The 12888-nt window shown below is 30.6% G+C and overlaps 1 pseudogene; it reads right to left on the bottom strand.

Annotated features, from left to right (window-relative positions):
- Positions 1-4151: 4151 nt before the first annotated feature.
- On the bottom strand, positions 4152-10641 carry LOC107991900 (NADPH-dependent aldo-keto reductase, chloroplastic-like; annotated as a pseudogene).
- Positions 10642-12888: the final 2247 nt, after the last annotated feature.

Genomic DNA, 12888 nt, shown 5'->3' with positions numbered 1-12888 from the left:
AACTCAACTGACATCTGATATGCGTTAACGATCATGAGGTTCTTTTTTTTTTTTTTTTTTTTCCTTTTCTCTTCGGGTGAAGAAGGCCACCCAACAACCTAATAACTAATTGAAAGATATGTTTTTCTTTCAAGTCTGTGAAGATTTGAATGAATACAAATAATTTAAAAATATATGGTTTTCTTATCAATAGAAAACACGGAAAAAAAAAAACATAAAATAATTGCTCCCTTGATCCCTTTCTCTTTAGCTTTTTCTCATTTACATACAATTATTCATTCACCGTAGTGTCTGTTAAGTCTTCTAGTTGAAACATGTTGCATTCAAGAGATGTTAAATAACTTTTCTTATGTTGAAAGACAAACTATTCGTGTTACCTTGAGACCACAGAAGAAACATAAAATTGTCTTAACGAAATAACCCGTGAATGTTTTTGGATTAAAATGAATTATTTCTATCGTTCCCTTGTTGTCTAATAATTCACATTAATTTCCTTGTTCATCTATAATACTTTCTTTAAAAAATTGAAATTAAAATAGTTTCATTCTTTTTAAGAATAAATGGGGTGGAGGAATTGGAACTCAAATTTTCAAATTGATAATAGAAATAAACACTATGTGATCAATTGGCAAGTCAAACTTTAGAGGTTTCATTTTGATTGATATATAGGCGTGGGAAGTTTTTTAGGGCATTTTTAAAGAAAAATTAGTGAATGAATATATAACAAAAATCCAACATAAAATGCATGCATATGGATATGGATCATATAATAAGATATACCAAACCCTAGTATTTTACATTATTAGGGTAGCAACTTTTGAATTACATGCCATAACTTAATTTTGAACTCAATTTTGGAATTAGGTTATAGCCAAATTTTAATTAATTGGGAATATTGGTATTTATTTATGTTCATATAATATCATAAAGTCGATCCCACAACTCTTCCCGTAAGCTCTTCTTTTTTACTTACTCTAATGTTTCTTAAATGATGTGAATTAAAGTTGTAGCACATTTAACGCCGTTTAGAGATTTAGAGATTTAATTATTTTAATAAGAAAGTTTGGAAAAAATTTAGTTTGGTTCAAGGCTTGGCGATTTTTTTAAGTGTTGAGAAGAAGGAAATTAAAGACAAAAAGTAAGTTTATTTTGAAGTAAAGGGCCAATATAGCCATTTCTATGTTACTGGTATTTTTTTTCTAATTAAATAAAAGAGATAAGAGAGGGAAACCTATAGCCTTCTCCTTTCTCCTCCTTTTCCACGCACACAACTCCTCTTTCACGTTGAAACTTGTCTTTCCGTTCGCCCAGCCACCATCGACCCTTATGTTTTCGTCGTCGAAAGTCTTCGTGCATCACCTCCGCCACGCTCGTCTGCGGGTTTGATTGGCTGCGCCACTGCAGCTGCGTTTTCCCCAATCATCGGAGTTCGTGTTCGTTTTTTGCATCGAAATTAGAGCTTCACCGCAAGTGTGCCGCTCAACTATCCTTTCAGCTCACGCGCACAGTGGATCTCGAAGTCAACATTTGGTGTGAAGTTCAAGGATGTATCCATAGTCGAGGAGTTTTGAGCAGCAGTCACTGAGCATAAAGGTAAAGCTTCTTCTACAGTTCTGAAAACACCTGAGAATTCTCCTTAAGAACTCGATGATCTGAAAGTTATACTTGGTGAAGAAAAGGTGTATATTTTTTGATCTGTAGTGGGAGTATCTATCACGAAAGACAGCTCGAGCAAGTAGTTTCTTTTCTTTTTTTTTTTTTTCGATTCGACATTCCATACGCCATTATGTAGCAAAGTCATAGAATCGTACTCATTTTGTTGTAGCTTTATTTGTCATAATAGACTCCTCTTCTGCTCATATATTTTGGATGGAACATATCTTGAGGCTTGAATATGCTCCCAAACCATCAATTGGCAAAATCTCATAATTGTTCCTTTAACTTTGCGATATGAACCAGCTTTCGTGTCCGGTAAGATTGTATATTTTCTTCACATATCATAAAGGCAAAAAGGAATGAAATGAAAAAACGTTACTTCTGTTTGTTTGGATATTGGATCATGATGATATCACAAACAAGTATACTGCCCTTTGAAAGTTGAGATGCTAAAAACTGCATTCTTGGTTTTCATCTTTAGTATTGAAGTGTTCGTTGAATCTTCAATTTTGTATTTAATAAATTTAAAATTTAAAAAACAGATACATAGTTGATGTATCAAATATATAAATATAAATTTTGAGCATCGTAACTCAACTAATAAAAAAGATACATAATTGATGTATCAAATATATAAATATAAATTTTGAGCATCGTAACTCAACTAATATATTTTTGTTAAATCATAATTTTTTGTACATTGTAACTCTAACTAGTATTTATTTGTTAAATCATAATTTTGACCCTTCAATGATTAAATAGACTGAACATTAAATTTAGGGACTAAATTTGTAGTTTAAAGGTTTTTTTTATTATTACTATTGTTAAATCATAATTTTGAGAATTAAATGGAATGACCATTAAATTTAGGGACTAAATTTGTAGTTTAAGTTTTTTTTTTTTTTTTTTTTTTTTTTTTTTTTTTGTTGAATCATAATTTTGAGAATTAGATAGAATGATCATTAAATTTAGGGCCTAAATTTGTAGTTTAAGGTTTTTTTTTTTTTTTTTTGGTTGAAGTACCATCTTGTTCATGTAGTATTTGAGTCGGGTTTATTTTCAATCATGTTAATTTCAAATGTTTAAATTTAGTCCCCGTGTTTTCAATAAATTTTAAGATCAGATATTTGAAGTCGATTTTCATAAAAACTACTAGTATAATTTTCATGTAATGGAAACACTAATGACCCATGAAGCACAAATATTAAACTAAACTTAAGTACTATTATTTGGACATCATATTTTATATTCTTATGCGTTACTAATTTTGAACAAAATGGCTTCTTCTAAGGGTTACATTCTCAAATGATAAGCAGCCATGGGTTTTCTATTTCTTAAAAAAAAAATATTTTCTTGTTATTTGTTTATTTATTTTATTTTATGGAAAGTTCTTTGCTGATTTTAGATACCTAAGAATAGGAATGCCAAACTTTATGCCATTACATTAGTTTTAACCCTAAAGTTTTTCTCAATCAATGGCAAACCAAAAACCAAATTTTCCCATGCTTGATGATGATTTTTTCTCTATTTCTTTTTTGGGTGAGGTACTATCATATCATAAAAATAATAAAACTTGAAATATAAACTTTTCTGTAAAGAAGTTTTTTAGTGAAAAAAGTAGAATAAAACTTGGGTTTTAAATTCAAACAATAATTCATCGTTAAAAAGTTTATTATGTAATAATTTATTTTAAAAAAAATTGAAATATAATTTTTGTTTATTAGGTATAAAAAATGGGAGGATTAAGTGCAACCTTAGTTGCCTAATATATATATAATGATTATGATTGTACATATAGACAACACTTATTCAAATTAAGATTAATTTTAGTAAAATTTGTTCCTACCACAAGAATAAAATACATGTTACAAGGTTTAAGTCAACTGTAAATTTTTTTATTATTGTTGAAATTGAATTAAATTAAATAACTATAGATGTTATTCAATTAAATTGTAGAGTAAAAATTGGAAATTTAGTAATTATATGTACGAGGAAAAGGAAAAGATAATTATTTTCTTGAAATATAATTATTTATGGAACAAGGGTTAAAATAAGTGTTACCGATCATGAGTTGAATCACTTTACCCTATTGTATTAAAATAAATATTATCGTATATAACGCAATGTTTTCAACTATAAATTAATATGAGAAAATTTTGAAGAAAAAAATAGTTTGACCTTGATTGGGACAATGAGTTTTTAAAATTTTGAACAATGTATATACATGAGAGAGGGGAGATATAGATCTAAAGGTATAGGCATGCACATCTCAACTACTTGACAAACCCAAATAGGTTTTATATAATACTTTAGTAAAAAAATTAACGTTGTCTTAAGAAACGACTATATTTTATGTTTTTGGTCTATGCGATCAAAGATGACTGATTTTTTAGATTTACTAATCTTATATGTCAGATTAATTCTTTTAAGATTTTAACAAAGTATATGAGATTATTAGTTATATATCTCTTAATACCAACACCACCTCAAACACATACTTAAATATGTAATTATTGAATAGACATAGGTAAAATACTTTTAGCAACACACCATTCTCATATAATCATAGAAGAAGCAGCACTGTTTTACTTTTCATATTAAGCATAATTAACTACTTGGCGACACTTGAAACTAAATATATATATATATGCTTAAAACCAATGGTTTTATGAACCATTGATTTCTGCTTATTTATTGAAGTTGATTTTCCAGCTCCTCAGATCCTCAGCTCCTCCTTTCCTTACTGGCTTCTTAAACTTTTACGCATATTTCACCGCACGTGTTCACACAACTTCCTGTCAAGTTCATAGAAAACAATCCAATGTGACTAAAAACATCCATCAAAACTCTAAAAATAATGACATAAAAATTCAATATAAATACTACTAATCTTGTTATCGACTGTTATTCACGACAAGATTAACTCTAAAAATTTAAAGAAAAATGACGTGTTATGTCAAAGAATCAATGGACAGAAAATCTAAATAACAAAATACATATAGATGTATAATAATTAAAATAAGTAATAACGGAAGCATTAGAAAGTTTCTGACCGGGGTCTTCCTTGGTGGTGAGTTTGGTGCAACGAGAGGTGACGCAGCCAACCTTACAAAAGTAACTACTCGAATCCAAAGGGGAAGAAGTGGGAAAGCAGTCAACCATGCATCTTGGAGCACAAGCGCCAACAACGATGGGGATAGGTATGATAGCACATTTTGCCATGCACTTCACATAGCACTTTGCTGTATCTATTACAGCAATGGATCTTCCAGCAATCAAGCAGAAAATGAAAATTAGAATAACCGATTTCATTTTTGCTAAAGTTTGAATGTAGAGTTATCAATATGTATGGTTTTGAGGTTGTGAGTTCTTACAAGCACTTTGGTATCTTATTTTATAAACCCTAAATCAAACACATATAGTAGTTAGTTAAGATTTGTATATTTAGTATTGTTAGTTCATTAGTAGTATTGTTAGGTCATTAGTATTGTTAGGTCCCATTTTTCCTATAAGGGCTTAACAACCCACATTTTCTATAATTTGTCATGTGTGGTGTTGAAACCAATTTACAAGTTGATTTACCAATAATTACAATGATATTAGTTTAAAGAATAATGATCAAGTATAAAGCAACTACTTTTTAGAGAAGATAATTCATTGTTTCAAACATCCAAAATAGATAGACTTAACATTAAATATATTTAAATCTTAAAAAATTAATTTAACTATCATATATTTATTATTTTTATAGTTCAAAATAAACCTTTAATTAAAAAGAAATGATCAAAAAAATTGGATAGTACAAATCAATTAGATATATTAACTTAACCTCTCCTTTTTATGTCGAGAAATTAACTCACATAAATAGTTTTTATACTAAAAACATGCAAGGATAAAACAACAACATAACACATGATTTAATGAAAAATCAAGAAGTTCCTCATGTGGGAGCTATTATTCTTTGTGTACTCCTATTCAATCTTACTCCTTGTATTACCACATTCCTTGCACATATATACTTTTTAATTATAAATTAACTTAGTTTAGATTAGCTAAAGTGCATCTTTATCATTGAGTAAGCTTTACCTTTGCTTAACAATGAGTTTTGACAAAATGTTGCTATGTATATCCTATAATATAGTTTTAATCAAATGAGTATTTAAAAATTTTACTTTACATACTTTTTTTTTTTTCAAACTTATGAAGGATAAAGTCAAAATTATACAATATATTTATTAAAAAATTATAAACTCAACCATGTGACACTTGCCATGTCTAATTTTTAATTTTTAACTATTTATATAGATTCAACCATCATGCCCTTTTTGAAAGCAAATATGTTGTTTTACCATATTTTTAAAAGCTAAACTATAATTTAAAGAGAGAAGAAAATATTTTATTTATTTATTTAATTTTATGAAAAATTCAATTCATTTGTTTGGTAGAAGAAGAAATAGCAACAAATTATTGGGTGTTTATAGAAAATCATTAACTTATATTCTTTTGATATAATATTGTAATGCCAACACAAGGTACCAATTTCAACCCTAGAAATAAATTGAATCTACTTCACCCAACTATTAGTTCATGATATATCTCAATTATTCCCCCCGAAAGTATATCTTTAAAGTCATCTAAACTAATATCAAGAAGTTTAACCACTTCTAACCGGTATATGAAACTATATTTCTTGTTTCAATATATATTGCTTCAATAATTTGCAATTTTTCCTAGTCCTAACCACTACAACAGAGTAATATGCAATATAATTTGCCAATGTTTATCCTTCTTACTTCAACAAAATCAAAGTTAAAAGTAATTGGCAGTGAAAGAATCAGTTTAGAGAAGAAATTTTATGCTTAACACCGAGAAAGCCCAAGTATAGAAGACTTACTTTTTATAAAGCTGAAATCTCTTCAAAGGTTCCAGAGATAATGCACCTGTACCACGTGAGGTTAAACACTAATGAAAATTCATACCAGATAAATATTGTAATGCCCTAAAAACTGGAATTCAATAAATTACATGACTACAGGCTAAATATTTATTATAATAGAAACTTCTGCGACATGCATCGATTAACAAAAAGCCTTCACACTCAACCAAAAGAAAGTGGGTTCAAAACCAATTTTGACCTAATGCTGGTAAATATTCCACAAGTCTTCGACTGCCAAGTACTGAATAGAAACCCACCCGAATGTAATCGTACGACTAAAATACATACAGAATTCTCAAAGCAGTTCCCAATCAACTCAAATTGTTGGTCTAAGAAAGGACAGTATCGTCTTAAAACAGATCTGAAAGGTTTTATAACGAATCTCAATTATGATGCGGTTTTAGAATGAATAGCTTTCGAAATGAAACTGAGTCATCTCTGACACAAATAAAGTTAGGTGTTCGTTCTTAGCCTAAAAGAATAAACACAATTTCACTCTTTGAAGCAAGTAACTACTTCAAATCAATTAAACCCAAAAATATCTTTTCTTTGATAAAAAAAATTCAAATTCTACCTTAGCAAGAGAAGTTCAGAAATTCTACCTGAACTACATATGACATACCACGAAAATTATGCACATTAAAGGATATAAAAACTAAAAATCACAGCAAGGGAATGAATGTCCTCAAAACTAAAGTAACAGCCATGCATCAAACTTGGAACTCAATAACCTTGGATCCACAATCTGAACCAAAATACACTAAGATAAGTTAAAAATTGGTTCACATAGCAAAATTTATTAAAGTGGATGATCTTGGCTTCGAATCTACCTCAACAAATTATTAGTTCATAATATATCTCAATATATCCCCCAAATACATTAACTTTGAAGTCATTTCAACCAATATCATTAAAAACTCATAAGAGTAACATTAAACATAACAATAACTTGTAAGAACACCCTCATAATTGTCGTGTATGTCAATCACTTACTTGGTAGCTTCACCACTATAGTAGATTAGATACATGCAAGACCTAATAAAAACACAAAAGTTACACTTCAAATCAACACTATGAATCCGTTGTAAACTACAATAGAGAGTTTTGAACTAAAATAACATACAACAAATGTCAAAGAAAATCCACAAATTTGCATTGAGAGCTTCAAGAAATTAAAGCACATTCAATCAACACTACCAAAGAGCAATCAAACGAAGGAAATAAAATATTAACCATCATGACAATAAATTTTTGCAACAAAAAGGTGATTTTAAGACGATAATCAAAAAGTAAGATTATCAACACAATATGGTGAATATGGAAACTATGGCCAAGCAAAAATGGAACTATTTGTAACAATGGTGGGAAGTTTACAAGAAAAGGTTTTGAGAACCAAGTTTTACCTTGAGAACACATACCATGCAGATAATTCATGGTTGTATGATAGATCCTTGTAAGTGTGCATTAAATAGCAAATAATTATTAAACCTGTACATCAAACTGCCCAGTCCCTCCAGCAGCAAGAGTGACAAGAACAAACATTCCAGATTCTATTTGTGTTGCTAGTGATGAAAGACTATATAAACTAAAAACAAAGAAGGCAACATACTTCAACAACAAAAACATGGCATTGGCACATAATCTGATATTATTATACATCTACATCTACATGCCTGATGTTGCACTCCAGTCAATTGAATATCAAATTTCAAACAACTATAACGAAATTCATCCTTCACAGAATTGAATCATTGAGAACTGAACCAATCTACCACAAACAATATATTTGAATCCGAGGAAACAAACAAGATCAATAGAACTATGATTACTTACTTGATGGAACTCAGAGAACTTGGCAAACAAATCTTCAGGTATCGACCAATCGAAAATGTCGAAATTTTCTTTGATCCTCGATTCGGAAGTACTTTTCGGAAGCATACTATGACCCTTTTGAAGTCCCCAACAAAGGGCAACTTGTGCAGGAGTCTTGCCAAGTTTATCAGCAATCGCTTTAAGAATTGGATTTTGAAGAACATCACCACCCTTGAAGAGCGAAGCTGTTCCAAATGAACCCAATGGAGAGTATCCCAAAAATTGGGTCAAGTTTCGGCTATACTTGTATATTACGAAGTCATAGAGTCAAAAAAACATCCAGGTTTTTTCAACTCACACTTAGATGAACCTTTTGATTTGCAATATTCACCTAATTTGTCCTGCTGCCATGATGGGTGGCATTCCACCTGATTGACGGAGGGAGGAACGCAAGCTACCTCAAGCAGATCTCCATGTTTCTTGATGGTGAAATTGCTTACACCAATAGCTCAGGCTTTTCCAGAATCAAAGAGTGCTTCCATGGCTCTCCATATGCTCAGTATGTCTGGTGTAACGAGGTTTTCAGGAGTAAAGTCAGTTGATCCATGTTTCGTCCGAACTGGCCAATGGATCTGTTACAAAGAAGTTATTTTTGGTGTTACATTAGAGTGCACCATCAGTAAAGCATCCATTCAAAAACATACAAAATAGTTGTAAAATATCGTTAGACCGACACATTTCTAAATAAACTGCCGACTTCAGCAAGTAGAACCTCTTAATGACAATTCTCGAGTAAAGTCAGGGCAATAATACATACAAGGTAGAGATCAAGATAATCAAGCTGCAAATCTTTCAAGGTTCTGTCCAGTGCTTCAGGAACATCTTCTGGAGCATGATCACTACACCTGCAGGTCAATGAAGTCACTTAGAGTCCTCTTGTTTGTACTTTATCATTGGGAATAATTTTCTTTTACAAAATTTAGGGTCCAAGTAAGGTTAAGGAATTAAAAAGGAAATCCACTTAAGCAGGGAAAGTTAAAATTGTTGCCAGTTCCCTAATGTTTGGAAAAGAATAATATGTCACTAACAGAACTATAAATGCAGAACAAACCAGAGTTTGGAAGTGATAAACAAATCCTCACGCTTAACTACACCTTCTTCAAAAAGCTGTCTGAGAACTGAACCAATCTGCCACAAACAATAATACATTATCAAATGCCTCTCCCGTTTACTTAAATCCTAAAAGCTTAAGCTCAACCAAAACATACTATGGACAGAATCTAATGATAACAGCCTAGATTATCTTATGTATCCTCAAAACAGCAAACAAATTAATAAGAAAGCGCACACACACACAAAAGAAAGCTTCCACTGATCAACATTTAACAATTGATAATTTCAATAACAGATATGTTTCTAAACTAAAGGTATAATACAAAATGTAAACGAAAGACAAGTAAACTACTTCCAGTGAATTAGGAACAGATGTAATTACCTCTTTCTCGTTGCCATAAAATTGAGCACAATCAATATGGCGATAGCCGATCTGCAACAACAATGAACACTCAATTTACATAAACTTACTAAAAAATTCACAATCCAAAACAAAATTAACAAAACGCGTCATCTGTTTTAACAGAGAAAACAAAGTATCGAGTTCGTTTTGTTATGACTTGTAAATTTACTTCTACTTTAATTAATCTCATTACGTCAACACTAACGAAGACGACCTTCTCGAAGTATGATCTAGGTTGCAATAAAGAATCAAGAATCCTAGTAGTAGTAAAACAAATGCAGAAATCGCCATCACCGATGATTAAAAGTAAGAAGGAAAGAAAAAGAAGTTGAAGAATATATAGGAAAGAACCATGACGGCGGCAGAAGTGACGTTAGTGAGGAGACCGTCAGTTGCCTGCCAAGATCCGAGTCCGAGGGAGGGGATGTTAGCTCCAGTATTCAAGGGGAAAAAGGAGATTTGAGAAGCCATTGACGAGCAATAGAGAAGGAAATTTTGTAAAGTGCGCGGTGGAACGTCCGTGGTGCGAGATCGTTCGGTGACCGACCGTCTGGAGGGATCGATCGCGCAGTCGTGGCCGAGAAGGGGAGCGTGGGAATTGGAGAAAATCGGGGAAGAGGAAAAGATAGGGTTTGGGAGAGAAAAGATAAGGGTTTGGGAGAGAAAAGATGGGGTATTCTTTATTTTAGAAATCGGGAACAAAGGGAAATTCGGGAAGAAAAGAGAGAAAATGTTTTTTTATTAGAAATTGGGGAACAAAAGGGAAATTTGGAGTAAAAAAAAAAAAGGAAAAAAAAGGAGGTAAGAGTTTTTTCTTTAGAATACGGAGAAAATGTATATTACTTCACCTTTTAAAAATGTCAAGTATTTAATAATAAAATATAAAAATTTTGATTTTTTTTCCTATTTCTTTTTGTTATTTTTTTTCGTTTTTTTTATATTACTTAACAATTTTTGTTAAAACTATTGTCGAGTATTTCAAAACTGCAAGCGTGAAGCTTGCTAGTACTGTCAGAGCTAAAACCCAAACAGAATCTAAACTTCAACTTCTAAAATTTTATAACATAGGAGCAAACTAACAAATAGAAATTTAGGTTGTAATACATATTTATTTATCAAATCGTACTACCAGATTTCTTCATCATCAAAAAGGGGTGGCACATATACTAGATATTTAGGTTTAATTTTATAATATAAGCATGCATAAATCCCATAATTTAGATTCTTGATTTTAGACAATATTATAGGATAGGGATTTAATAAGAATATTACAGCATCAGCAGACGTTTCGGCAAAACCCTTGAAATATTTGGTTGAACCATAAATAATTCTCCTGTATCCTTGTTCCAGAACAATTAAATGAGGTTGGTAACCATCAGCTTCACTCACAATTTCTTGGACATTTTTTAAAGAACATGAATGTGTGATGAAGGTCATCCTTGAGAGTGTCTTTGGCAACAGTCTTCTAAACTTTTTCATGTTTTAAAAAAACATGCAAGCACCTTAAAGTGCTATGTAAGAAATCATAGCAAAGTGTAGAACCAAGTATCCAAATAATTTTCCATTCATTCCAAAAGCCATTACTTGAGAAACAATCCTAAATACATCCTAAGACTAAATATTCTTTTCAATAAGAGAGAAGATTTAAATTTCTACACGGCTATAAATACATCCTAAGACTAAATATTCTTTTCAATAAGAGAGAAGATTGAAATTTCTACACTACTAGAAAAAAAACCTTACACTAAACATGTATGACTCCTAACAATTAAACTCTAAAAAAATGCTTAGAGGCCCTATACATCATCGAAGTTTAAAATCTAACAATTAATTTTTCATTCTCTCTTTCTCAGAGCTTCCTACCACAGCCATGAAATCTCCCTTGACGGTGCGTTTAGGTGGTTGGCGCTCAGTTGCAGTAGTCGTGCGACATTGGCGGTGGAGAGACTGAGAGATTCTGGCATGAGGGGAGGACGACAAGAGAGATTTAGAGAAGAGGGGCTGCTAGGGCACTTTCACGAAGAAGAAGACCTTCCCTTTCTTTTTCTTTTTTTCTTTCTTTTCATCTCGAAATAATTATTTAATATTTTATTATTTATATTTAATGACATTTAAAAATTGTTACACTTATAAACTATGGTGAATTCTTTAAATTCGAAAAATTCATTCTCACAAAAACGCGAATTTTGGCATTTATGACTGTTTTTCCTTCTCTCTTTTCAATTTCGGTTGTAGTGAACTTTCATGATATGTCATTTTTCTAGTAGTAAATTTAAATAGAGAAGAGAAAAATATTTTATTTATTTATTTAGTTTTTTGAAAAATTCAATTCATTTGTTTGGTAGAATAAGAAATAGGAACAAATTATTTGGTATTTATAAAAAAATCATTAACATATATTCTCTTGATATAATTTTTTTTTTCTTGTCCACAATATATCTAAATGTTTCAATGCTAATGGAAACGATATATTTGTAAAAAGAAAAACAAAGATATGTACTTAGTCTACACTTTTTCATGAAAGCCCAAACGTGATTTTCAAAAGTTTTTTTTTTCTTTTCAATAATTAACTTTTCCATGGAAATATCTTCAAGACGTATACATATATATATTTTTTGAATGTTTCATTTTTACAAATATGTTGGAGAAAAGGTTATTTTTCTAATAAAGTAAAAAATGTCTAAAGTGCTTGGGTGAGAAAGTAGTAATTATAATATAAGATTTTGAGTTGGTTGCTTAAATACTTTTAAGGGGGTAAAATCAAAGCGATCGATTTTAAGCATTTGGATTAATTTATTTTCTTCTCTATAATCTATGGAAAATATTTCTTATGGTTTTCATGTTTACAACTTTTTAAGGTTATGGTACCTAAAATTCGAGTCGATAATAATTTTGTTTTTTATTAAAGCTTTTAAAAATGAAGATAATATAATGCTTATAAACATTACTTCTTCGACTCATAAGTTCT

Source organism: Cucumis melo, chromosome 1, assembly GCF_025177605.1.
Source record: "Cucumis melo cultivar AY chromosome 1, USDA_Cmelo_AY_1.0, whole genome shotgun sequence".
Taxonomy (NCBI): Eukaryota; Viridiplantae; Streptophyta; class Magnoliopsida; order Cucurbitales; family Cucurbitaceae; genus Cucumis; species Cucumis melo.
Note: the sequence above shows the minus strand (reverse complement) of the source record. Positions and strands in the feature narration are given on the sequence as shown.